This window comes from Rattus norvegicus, chromosome 5, assembly GCF_036323735.1.
Source record: "Rattus norvegicus strain BN/NHsdMcwi chromosome 5, GRCr8, whole genome shotgun sequence".
Classification (NCBI taxonomy): Eukaryota; Metazoa; Chordata; class Mammalia; order Rodentia; family Muridae; genus Rattus; species Rattus norvegicus.
This window is the reverse complement of record NC_086023.1, coordinates 64,263,272-64,276,535: the sequence shown is the minus strand read 5'-3', so window position 1 is coordinate 64,276,535 and position 13,264 is coordinate 64,263,272. Positions and strand designations below refer to the sequence as shown.

The following is a 13,264-nucleotide window of genomic DNA, read 5'->3' as shown; positions in this document are numbered from 1 at the left end:
GGGGGGGGGGGGGATATGAGAGTTCGTCCTCATGATGGCTAGTTGCCACAATTAATGAATTCTGCAATAGCAGTGTAAGAATGTTTCTCACGGGGCTGAGAATGCTGCTCAGATGGTACAGGAGTCGCCTAGCATGCAATGCCCTGGGTTGACCTCCAGCACCACATAACTGCGCACGGGACTCACACCGTAATCCTAACCCTCGGGAGGGTAGGGAGGCCGTTCTCAGTTACATAGAGGGTTCAAGGCCCTAACTAGGCTGTCTCAAAAGGGAAAAATATTTTCAGAAATAATGTAGGAAAACATCAGAGGAAACAAGAAGAGTTTAAGGAGGTTGTTTGTAGGGAATGGAGGCCGCCCATTTCTCATATATATATATATATATATATATATATATATATATGTATGTATGTATATACACACACACATATATATACACATATGTATATATATGTAAAATTTAAAATTTTTACTCATTTTTTAGGCTGAGATAATATAGGTTTAGAGTAAAGCATTAGAAAGTAAAATCATCTAATATTTCTACTCTTCAATGTTAGTTTCATTTATCCCTCTTTTTTATTTTTACACATGTACTTATTTTTTTAAACTAAAATGAGGTTTTATTCATTTCCCCTTACAGTTCTATGAACATCGTTGTATACATCTACAAGTGTTTATGCTATCAGTTCTAATGGTTTTATAGTATATTTTTCTGATTACAATTTATTCAGTAAAGCTATCATCAGAGCAGTGGTGGTTTGAGTAGGTATGGTGGGCCCTACATGCATGTGTTTGAATGCATGGCCCACAGGGAGTGGTGTTATTGGAGATGTGATCTTGTTACTCACACGCGCATGCATGCACACACATACATACATACATACATACATACATACATACATACATTCATACATACAGAGAGAGAGAGAGAGAGAGAGAGAGAGAGAGAGAGAGAGAGAGAGAAGAAAATTCTATTGCCGACAAATGATCACTTATCAGGTATTTTTCTTAAGATAAACCCGTAGCAGTGAAATCCTTTAAGCATACCTTCTTTATGCTTGGCTGCTGTTTCGAGACAAGATCCCTTTATATAGCTCTGCTGTCCTGGAACTATGTACACACAGCACTGGCCTAGAACTCAAAGAGTTTTGCCTCTACCTCCCAAGTGCTGGGATGAAAGGCATGGGTCACCACACCCTGCTGGCATATCTTCATTAGAAAAAAATCTGAAGTTTATGTGGCTTCCAAGAAAGCACCAGTACACACTCCTGTCAGAAAGGCCTTTATAAACATTATTTTTTAAAAATGTCAACACGATGAGAACAGCACCTAATTCTTAAATATTTATACTCTTAGGGTCTAGACAGATGGCTCAGTTGCTAAGAGCGCAGGCAGCTCCTCCTGAGGATACAGGGTTGGTTCCTGTACCCACATGGCATCTTAGAACTGTCTAGAACTCCAGTTCCAGGGGATCTGACACCCTCTACTGGCCCTGAGAGCACTGCACACATGTAGTGCATGGATATATGTGCAGGCAAAACATCCCCATACACATCAAATAAAAATAAACAACTGGAACATTATAAATGAAGATAAAACGAGAATATTCATACTCTCACAAGCACTCAACTTATCTCTTACGAACAGGTCCTACTACAGTGGGGAAAAATCATGCTTAGCTATTGGTTCAAACACACTCTGAAAAAAAAAATAAAACAAGAGAAGACATCACCCCATCACATTAAAATAACCTAAAATACCCATCCCGCATCAAGCATTACCTCAGAGGGAGGCCTATATGATCAACATTTGTTAGCAATACGCTAACTTCCACCTAAGTTTATAGAAATTCCTTTTTTTATGTATTAAGGTATATTTTCCACAAAAACAGAATCATGTTATATGACTACACTTCTTCTTTTTTTTTTAAAGACAGGGTCTCACTATGCAGCCTAGCTGACCTCAAACTCACAGAGATATGCATTTTTAAGCTGTAAATACATCGGGGCACCTTCTCCTACACAGGCTCACTGCACTGTGATTTAGGTTACTTCATGATTAGCTCCTCTGGCAGTTTCTCTTGGGCCCTGCTTGTTCACCTTTATCCCTTGTTACTTTGTTGCTGTATCTCACAGTCCGCTCCTGTTTTTTCTACTGGAATGTCTGCCTTCCTTCCTTATTTCCAGGTACTTTGTAATAAAGGTGATTTAATGTTCCCCTGCCACAGGCAGGAAAATCACATTGGGTTCCTGTGACACTTACAATAGAAGAAAAAGAATGTAGGTCTTAGACTTCCCACAAGGCAGAGGCAGGAGAGTAAATGGACAGTGAAGTCCCTGGGATGTCGTTGCCAAAGGCATTGCCTGTGAGTTCATCTAGGGGATCAAGTTAGCTGGCAAGTCATAGGATATGGATATAACTGGGTCTGTCTTTTGGGGGGAACCACATTTTCAAGGAACCAGGATGGTAAGAAGGCTTAAAATCAAGACAAGTGAGGTGTGGCAGGCGGGGGTGGAAGGCTGTCCCTGACTAACTCAACAAGCCATGGGATAGCTCCCAGAGAATCAGCGAAGGCTGCACTAGGATAAATGCCTAACACAAGCGAGACTCTGGATTCCATTCCCAGCATGGGAAGAAAGGGAAGGAGGTGGCCTATATCACCATGGTCCACGAATCTCCTAAGGGCCACTATCTGGACAGTACATATTTCCCAGGTCTGAGGGATGGAGAGCCAGAATTAATGGAGAAACGACATGGGTTGGGGCATGAAGGTGGGGGAAGATTTCAGTTCACACTCAGTCAAGACCTTTACAGTGCTCCAAGGATGGACTAGGTTTTCTTAAAAATTAATATTCTGGTCCATGAAAGGACTTAAGCATTAGTTGCATAGCTGCATGACTGTAAAAGATATTCTGTAATGGAGGAGAGAACAACTTGTGAGACCAGGGTCAGAAGACTTCTGCAATTCCCCCAAGCCATGCAATTGGAAGCCTCCCTTAGATCTAGGAGCCAGGAGATGGGATACTTGTTGCCTTCTGTTTTAGATTTAAATCCCTGCATTGCCTTGAGCAGCCGAAAGTTCTGAAGAAACCAAGCATCACAGATGTGAAATTTCTCACCTGGTTCTAGCCTCCAAGGACTGCAGAATTTTCTGAACGGTCACATATGCCCACAAGAACTGAAGACCAGCAAGCTTTCGCCTCCCACTGACTCATCCAACTGTAGCAGTTACTTACAAAGACTGCTAAACGGCTGCCAGATACAGTTTAGCTAACTGATTTCTATAAATGTATATGACTGTAATTAAAATAATTAATTTGCATTATATATCTGGATTGTGGGCAAGCCCATGCCTCCATCGGGGGATCTCCAAAGACCGGACAGATGGCTACATCAACGGAGCCATTAAAAGTGCCCCTGACTCAGCAGGGTCCAAGCAGGTCCATTTAAAGTCAAGAGAATGACCTGCTAATGGCTTTAATATCTGCTTGTGAGGCTGGGCTAATGGAACAAAGGAAGACGCAGATAATCCTCAAACATTTAGAATCCCTGCTACAACCCCAATGCCAAGAAGCATCCAGCTTCTAATGGTTCTATCCTCGCTGTTGGCCCTGACTCCTTGCTTGAAAGTGCCTTTGCCTACAGCTGAATTCCACACCTCTATAGCTTTGGTCTCCTGCAGTAGTATTGCCCTTTGACACATCCCCCCCCTACACACACACACACACACACACACACACACACACACACACACACACCTCTTCTATATACAGCTTTCTAGATCCAAACCTAGACCTCTCTTTGGGTCTCCTCTGCCCCAGGCTAAGTCTCTGTAGTTCCTCCAGCAGGTCTTTGCGGCCCAGGGTTGCTTTAGATCAGTCCTCTCTGGCTACAATCCATTCTTGCACATACATCCCTTAAATGCCCAAATTCGGGGTTGGGGATTTAGCTCAGTGGTAGAGCGCTTGCCTAGCAAGTGCAAGGCCCTGGGTTCGGTCCCCAGCTCCGAAAAAAAGAAAAGAAAAAAAAAGTGCCCAAATTCCCAAAAAAGAACCCATTCCTGGCTCTATGGAATGAATAGAGTACGAAAAGGCGTGCCCTTTCAAGATATTTTGCAAATGGACAGGTAGAAAGAGGGAGTAAAGGAAGAGAGGAAAACAGAAAGGCAAAAACTGTTTCTACTACATACTTCAAGACGGGATAGCAATTCAAGCCGGCTGCCAGATGAGGAGGAGGAGGAAGAGGATGATGTTCAGCCTGCAAACAATGGGGACTAGAAGAGAAAGAAACAGCAAAGAAATGCAAAAGTCATGATAAGCAAATTTCTTGAGCTGAAAAATAAGTTTCAAATATAAAGGCCACACAAAACAATTCTCAGAGGTTCTAAGAAGGCTTCTCACATACTAAGTTCTTGAGTTACAAAGAAAAGAAGTTAGCTTAAAATCTGTTTTTAAAAGCAAAAAGAGAATAATCATCATCTGAATGATGCTTCCATGGAGGTCAGAAGACAACTCTGTAGAATCAGGTCTCTTCTTCCACCCTTATGTGAGTTACAGGGATCAAACTCAGGTGACTAGGCTTGCACGGCAAGCACCTCTTACCCCTGAGCCTTCTTGCCAGCCCATAGGCTTCTCTTACTGCATAACAGAGATAGAAAAATCATTATTCTTCTCTTTAGGGAATGTAAAACTTTTACAAATGATATTTAAGACTTCAAATTGTAAAGACACACATAGGTTAGCCTGTGATTTTTTTAAAAAAAAGTTTTATTTTGTGACTGTGTGTATGAGTGTTTTGCCTGCAAACAATGGGGACTACATGCATGCCTGGTGCCTACATAGGTTGGAAGAGGCATTGGATCCCTTGGAACCTGAGTAAATGAACGGTTGCGAACAGCCATGTGGGTGTTGGGAACTGAGCCTGAGTCCTCTGGAAGAGCAGCCACTGCTTTAAACCACCGAGAGGCCTCTCTCCATCCCCAGCCTGCGATTCTCCAACCTACTAAGTGAGATCTTACACTAGCTTGTTTCTTGCCCTCGTCATTGTTTCTTCCTTCCTATCAGGATTCAAGCCCAAGATCCATGACCTCCGTTTTCTCTCAGGACATGTCACCATAATAAATGCTGGTTGAACAAGTGAATGTATCAGTCCCTGAGTGAACAAGACTAAAATAAAAGCAGAAAAAGGCAGAGAATTAAAATATCACTTGAGACCAAGTTCATAGGGTTTTCTGTGAGATCAAGGAAAACAAATCCACAAACCGGTGTTGTAAGTTACTCTTTTTTTTTTTTTCTTCTTTTTTTCGGAGCTGGGGACCGAACCCAGGGCCTTGCGCTATCTAGGCAAGTGCTCTACCGCTGAGCTAAATCCCCAACCCCTGTAAGTTACTCTTATGAAATGAGTAATGACGGATACTACTCCTAGGTATGTCGCAGCAGACAACTGCCTACTAGCAATGTGTCATTCTAGTTGGCCCTGAATTCCAGACAAGCTGATTCCTGCATAACAATGTCAGCTTCATAAAATGGTGTCTTCCAAGATGTCCCTACCAACCACTGGCAAGTAAATGAATTCTGCTGAGAACTCCCCTGGGTCATGGGATGTCCCGCGCGCGACTTTTCGCCGGCAAGGAGCACCCGGACATTAGAAATCCTTACTGTGAGCACTTTATTAATCTTAGAAGAGGAAAAGCCATGCCGCACCAACATGGGGCGCTTATAAAACCCTCGTGCAGCGCACCCACACCTGATTGGTTGTTACCCATGATCTCATAAGGCACGCCCCGGAGTGGGCAAAGACCGGCACGAAGGCACTCTTGCACATGCGCACAGTTAACTACCTGAAAGGGGGGCCGGCTGGCACGGCGAAGGTTGGCGCCATCTTGTAATGGCGGAGTCTATCCTGACCTACCACGTGGGGCGCAGTGGAAGACAGCGCCATCTAGTGGTGGCGAACGTATTGCGGCCCTCTACAATGGGAGACACCTTCCAAGTGGGGTGGTCCTTCAGGGACAATGTAAGGGGGGGAAGAGGAAGGGAGAGGGAAAGAGAGATGCAGAGCACTGAGAAATTGACTCTGCTCTTTACTGGATGCTCAGTATGCTGCTTGTAGCGTAAAAGACCCCCTCCAGTGAGAATACATTCACTGGGTGGTCAGGGTGGGGAACCCTGGGGCCAGAGAGAATGTTCAGTAGTTAAGAGCTTGTCCTGGGGGCTGGGGATTTAGCTCAGTGGTAGGGCGCTTACCTAGGAAGCGCAAGGCCCTGGGTTCGGTCCCCAGCTCCGAAAAAAAGAACCAAAAAAAAAAAAAAAAAAAAAAAAAAAAAGAGCTCGTCCTGCTCTTGCAGGGGTCCTGGTTAGGTTTCTACAACCCACATCAGGGGGCTAACAACCATCTGTAACCTTAGTTCCAGGAGATCCAATACCCTTTGCACAACTGTACGTAACATGTTCTACACACACACACACACACACACACACACACACCACTCCATGCAGGTCACCAAGAGTGAGAGGAGAAAGAAAGGTATGTCAGGAGAGGGAGGTCATCTCTCAAACTGTACACTGCCCAGCAGCAAAGGGGCCCGGCAAGGCAGTCAATATCTTGGCTCATTTATTCTACAGTTTCTATGGACTTCTTTAATCTTTAGCTCCACAAAGACTGATTCCCCCATGCAAAGAACCAGAAATAAGAACAAAATGAAAACTGTAAGGAACTCTATCCTCAGAATTGGAAACTGTTCTTCCACAGAGAAAATGCAAGTGTATAACCAGGTTATCTTAATGATCCAAAGATAACCTTGAGTTTAAACATCAAACCAAAAGTATAATTAAAAAAGGATACAGAGATCAGTTTTACTCATGGATCACTTACACAATTCTGAAATAAGATCCAAGCAAGAAAATTAATAATTCTTCAGGTCGAGAAATGCTAGAGTTCATTTTATTGCCCTCTCTGCTTCCGTGCACACTTAAAATTTTTGTTCTTTTTAAATTACCATGTGTTTTTAACTTTTACATTTTTTTTCTTTTTTCTTTTTTTTTTTCCGAGCTGGGGACCAAACCCAGGGCCTTGCGCTTGCTAGGCAAGTGCTCTACCACTGAGCTAAATCCCCAACCCCTTCTTTTTTTTTTTTTTTTAAAGATTTATTTATTTTATTCATAGATGGTTGTGAGCCACCATGTGGTTGCTGGGAATTGAACTCAGGACCTCTGGAAGAGCAGTCGGTGCTCTTAACCTCTGACCCATCTCTCCAGCCCTACATTTTTATTATACATGGTTACCTAAAGCCATTTTTCATGCAAGTTTATCATGTACTTTGAACCTATTCCTTTCCTTTATAAAATTATTCTTACTGTTTTAAAATTTTACACTTGCTAACAAACTACAATAACAGTGCATTATAAGGAGTATATAGAATAATTAATCCTAAGAAATAAAACTTCAATTTAAGGAAAACTGTCAATGTATCTTATCATATAAATAGAAACAACAGAATAATATAAATGGTTACATTGTAAACTGTAGGTCATTTGTTACATGTAACCCAATTTCCTTGTTTTAAACCTTGACAAAGAAACACCATGTGATTCTATGTCAGTTTAAAAAGAAAAACAGAAATATTTTGCTTAAAAGAGAAAACAAAATTATAATATTTGCTGCAATGTTTGAGTAGTTGGGGAATAAATGCATCAAGACAAGAAAGGAGATGGAGGATGGAGAAAAGGGGGATGGGGAGGGATTAGGAGAGTTGGGGGATAGAGAAAAGGGGGATAGAGAGAGGGAGAGAGGAGTGGGATGGAGAGAGATGGCTCAGCAGTTAACAGCTCTTCCTGCTCTTCCAGGAGACCCAGGTTTGGTTCCAGGCATTCACAACCATCTCTGACTTCACCTGCCTCTGCAAACATCAGGTATACACAAGGTGCAGACATGTATGCAGGCAAAATACCCAAACTCCTTTTTAAAAAGCAACAAATGAGAGAACTACTACAGTCTTGGAAGAACTGATTCAGCAGGTGATGGGTGGGTCCTGAGAAAGCTCATTTTAATGTGGTTCTTAGAGAAAACTTAGGGATTCCTAAGGAGAGTGCTGAGCTCAGCCCCGGGTAACCTGGCCTGCTCTCTGTTCAAAAGTCATAAAGCCTGGTTTATCTCTGCTAATACCACCAGGAATACAGACCTAAAATGCTACCATCCTGTTACTATCCACAAATTCCACGGTTTTTGCATGTATATCATACTGTCTTCTACCAAAAGACTGCTCTCATGACAAATTTGGGAGAAAGGGGTGTATAGTTTCCTGTGCCTCTGGTAAATCACCCAAGAATACAGCTTAAGAGAGGCAGGGTTTGGGCTCAGTCTCCAGTCCATGGTTGGCAGGCTCCACTGCTATGAACCTATGATAACGCAGAACTCGGCCATAGCAGAGGACACAGCAGCTGCTTACCTCATGGAGAACAAAGTCCAGCTGTCCAGAGCACTCCTCTAGCCACTACTTAGCCCAAATAGTTTCCACCTTCCCATAATGCCAGTGTATAAATCCATCGAGGGATTAATTCATCGATTAGGTTGCAGCCCTTGAGACCCAATCACTTGAAAAAATACGGCCAGCTAGCAATGAAGGCTTCGATGCACAGGCCTTTTGGGGGGGGGGACATTCTCAGGCCCCATTCATCACCTACTGAATCAATTACTTCCTGGACTGTAGTAAAAACTAACATTTTTACCCACAGATTCATAAACTATGTCTATCCCATAATCCTCTGTCCTCTTTATCCCTCTGAAGCCCCTCTGCTCATGCCTTCCTCTCCTCTTAATTCTAATTAGATTTGACCTTCAGCAATAGCTTGAGCCTTTCGGCATTCAGGACAGTTTCCTGGCTGCTGGCCTAGCATGTCTCACTGGATCGCTAATTGTGGTAGACTGACTGGGAAGGATCCCCATAGACTCCTCTTCCTGGCCGCCAGCAGGAGACAGTTCTGCTACTGACTAAGGTGTAGAACTCTCAGGGCCCCAGCACCATGTCTGCCTGCACAGAAGCCATGCTTCCCACCTTGATGATAATGGACCGAACCTGTAAAACTGTAAGCCATCCCTGATTAAAAGTTTTTCTTTTAAGAGTTGCCTTGTTCACAGTGTCCCTTCCCAACAAAGGAACCCTAAGACACTGTACTGGCTACTTTTGTGTGTCAACTTGACACCTCTCATCCAGTTGGAGTTAGAAAAAGGAGCCTCAGTTGTGGAAATGCCCCCATGAGACCCAGCTGTAAGGCAATTTCTCAACTAGTGATCAAGGTAGGGAGGACCCATTGTGGGTGGTGCCGTCCCTGGGCTGGTGGTCTTGGGTTCTATAAGAGAGCAAGCTGAGCAAGCCAGGGGAAGCAAGCCAGTAAGTAACATCCCTCCATGGCCTCTGCATCAGCTCCTGCTTCCTGACCTGCTTGAGTTCCAGTCCTGACTTGCTTTGGTGATGAAACATCGTGGAAGTGTAAGTGAATAAACCCTTTCCTCCCCGACCTGCTTCTTGGTCATGATGTTTGTGCAGGAATGGAAACCCTAAGATAGACACCAATCACAGTTCCCGCCTCTCATCCAGCTTGGACCAAGGCATCTGCACTTCTGCCTGTATTTTCTAACCTTGTGTAGATCTGGTCTTGTTTTCTGCCCCCTCGACCATGTGTTCCCTGAAGGGAAGAGGAGCGCACGACCCATGCATAGCCTAGCAGAGCTACGACCACCAAGCAATGTTTGTTGAATGAACAATGACAAGAACATGGATTCCAAAAACGCAGTGGTGAGATCAGAACAAAAATAATTTAATTATTCAGACTTCTAAAGACGAAGAAAAAGTTATTAGTCAATACTTTAGAGAAGCTCATTATATTAACTTTCTGCTTTTACTACCATTTTAAAAATGTTTTTAATTACACTGTGTGTGTGTGTGTGTGTGTGTGTGTGAGAGAGAGAGAGAGAGAGAGAGAGAGAGAGAGAGAGAGAGAATGACTTTTAAGAGTCAGTTCTCTCCTACCATCTGGGTTCCAGGGATCAAATCTGGGTAGCCAGGTGTGCACCAGCTTTGTGTGTGTGTGTGTGTGTGTGTGAATGCATGTGTGTGTATGTGTGTGTGTGCGCGTGTGTCTGTCTGTGTGAGAATGTGCGCATACATGTGTGTGTGTAACTGTGTGTGTGACTGTGTGTGTGTGAATGCGTGTGTGTATGTGTGTGTGTGAATGCATGTGTGTATGTGTGTGTGTATGTGTGTGTGTGTGTGTGTGTGTGTGTGTGTGTATTAGCTGCTTCATTACGGTGATCATAGTTTGGTGAACAATAATGAGCTTCTGGGTCGTAGTTGGCTGAATTTCTTATACGTCACTTTATCGGGAAAATGCCACTCTGAGGAAGGAAGGGGCGTCTGTCCTGGACCGTGTGATACTTCTCTAGTACAGCTGCCACCGAGACCCCGTGAAAGCATTTGATAGCTCTGTCCCCCAAGGATCAAGTCAACCCAGGTCTGATACAAAATCCATTCACAAATCATGTGGTCTGCTGTGGCTATAGAAACAGTCAAGGAAAGCCAGATGGCGGTCTCATTTCTCATATGCCCGTACCTCCTCCACCTTCCTTTCTTAGCCTGTGTTTCCAGGAGCCATCTTGCCCAATACCTTCTGTTTTATAGAAAAGGGCTTCAGATGCCTAACAGGAATTTTACCATGGACCAAAGAGAAACCAGTGGCTCCCACATGGTCGTCTAGGTCTCCTTGGCCCATGGGAGCATGACTGTTGGACATAACCCTTCCCTCCATCCTTCCCGGGGCTCATTTCCCCTCTGGCTGATGCTAAGTCATATGACTAACTTCCCATCTTACCCTTGGAGTGTCCCAGGTCCTGGCCATTAGCTTCCTCGGCTGTCTCACCCCAAACCAGGTGCAAATGAGACACAGGAGATGGCTCTTGATAAAGCACCTAGGGTCACCACCATCCACGGCAGCATTCCCAAATGACAGATGGCCTCAAACTACCTTTCTGACTTTTCCCATGTCAGCAAACTGCCAGCATATTATACTATGACACTATGGTGTGGTGCCTCCCACAATAGTGGCACTCTGAACGGTAATCTTCACTGAACCACAGGTTTGGTAAAAATAGTTTAAACAGAAAGCATTCATTTCCCATTATCACCCCAAACATCCTTGGTGCCACAGGTGCAGACACAGTGTCCTCGCGTCCTAGGATTTCACATCTGCCTGACAAGATTGGGCATCTCAGAAAGAGCTGAGCTGCTTATCTGACTCACTGCAGACAGCCTCGGTGTGGCCCTCTGGGAGCTTCAGGGAGGCAGCAGCCAGCATTGATGGGAAGGCAGGATGTGTCTGTCTCCTGACAAGGGGCATGGCAGCTGCATGTAACCCAACAATGACATTTGCCTTTATCTCTGAGGGTTGCCTCGGGGACCTCAGGACAGCTGAGGTGAAGGGCAGGCCCTGCTGGTATTCAAGTCAGCCCTTTCCCACATCCTTTTCAGGGTTCATTATCCATCTGATAAGGCAGATGAATTGTGTGACCAACTTCCCATCGTCCTCTTGGAGTGGCCTGGGACCCATACCCCCCAAATTGCTGTCAGGAGACAGCAGGAGACAGGTTCTAGGCCTCGGGACACACTGGAACAAAACCCCAACACTCACACATCCTGGTGGGGGATCCAACTATACTAAGCATGATAAAGGAATGTAGAAATGTTAGAAAGGGTAGGTGTTGGGGGACAGAGACGGAATCCATACTGGCATGGTCACACTGAGTATCATTTATTCTGAGATCTCAGTGTGGGTTCTCCCAGGAGAGCCCTGGAGTCCTACCTATTTGTCTAGTTCTCTGAGTCACATCTGTACGCAGTGACCTAGCCACCACCACACATCTGAACAAACATGGCTGCATCGCTTCTGTCCTCCATGAAATCAGCTCTAATTTCTACTTTCTTTCTTTCTTTTTTTTTTTTTTTTTGGTTCTTTTTTTTGGAGCTGGGGACCGAACCCAGGGCCTTGCGCTTCCTAGGCAAGCGCTCTACCACTGAGCTAAATCCCCAACCCCTAATTTCTACTTTCTACTGGTTCCTTTAAGAAGCACTGATAAAACCAGGCAGTGGTGGCTCATGCCTTTATTCCCAGCACTGGGGAGGCAGGCAGATCTCTAAGTTCGAGGCTGGCCTGGTCTACTGAGTTCCAGGACAGCCAGAGTTACACAGAGAAACCCTGTGTCAAACACAAAAACAAAACAAGAAGCCTCGTTGAGCAGCAGGATGTCAGAGAGAGACACTGTGGGGTTACTGAGACCCTGCAAACAGAATCCTCGCAGTCCCTGGAGTCAAAGAAACATGTCACCTAACTCAGAGCAGATCAGAAGGGCCACTTGCTGGAGACCTACACCTTTCAAGCAGTTTCATGAGCACAGATGCTCTTGTCATGACCCTCCTCCTCCCACTTGGCCTCAGAGCTCTTCCCCAGTGACCTGTCATGTCAAGAGCAGAGGCTTGGACACATCCTGGCTTGACCTCAACTCTCCCTGACCATGCTGCCAGAGAGTTACTTTAAACTTTCCTCAGCCTGTCGGTGAAATGGGAAGTGTCTCCCATGTCATGGGACGTTAGATAATAGACACAGTGTGGACATAAAAGAACCTTGGGGACTGCAATGCATGGCTAGCACTGAGCCCTGGGTAGACTGCGTTGAGCTGGGAGGAGTGGCTTGGGACTGTCATTTCAGTGGGCTGCAGAGCCGCAGATGAAAGGGAGAGAGAAGAGAAACCAGAGAGACCGGAGGGCAACCAGAGAAGCCTGAGGTTCAAAGAGACGGTGGCAACAGTTTGGAGTGGTCTCAGGAAGATAGTAAAATAATACTGAGCCAACAAGTCTCCTCTTGGGTACATACTCCAAAGAACAGAACACAAATGTTCACATGAAAACCTGCCCACTAATGTTCGAGGAGCAATATTTATGATAACCAAATGGCAGAAGCAGACTAAAAGGGCATCAGTGAATAAACGGATAAGTAGATCATACAATGGAATATGATTCAGCCGTGGTAACAGGATGAAGTAACGATACACGCTACGACCTGGATACATCTTTAAACCATGTGGATTGAAGAAGCTAGGCACAAAAGATAAAATATTATAGGCTCCCATTTATATTTAATGTCCAGAGACAGCAAGGCTATGTAGAGACGGGAAGCACACTGGTGGTTGCCAGGGCCTGTCAGAAGGAGGGGCTGAA

At 44.6% G+C, this 13,264-nt stretch overlaps 1 protein-coding gene and 1 long non-coding RNA gene across 3 annotated transcripts in view; one reads left to right on the top strand and one right to left on the bottom strand.

The window, feature by feature from the left end:
* Frmpd1 (FERM and PDZ domain containing 1) overlaps positions 1–13,264 on the bottom strand; it is a 102,049-nt gene that overhangs the window by 64,243 nt on the left and 24,542 nt on the right. The window lies entirely within an intron of this gene.
* On the top strand, positions 5,295–9,115 carry LOC120102864 (uncharacterized). Its single transcript, XR_005504729.2, has 3 exons — positions 5,295–6,015; positions 7,845–7,910; positions 8,827–9,115. It is a non-coding gene; the product is annotated as an uncharacterized LOC120102864 (long non-coding RNA).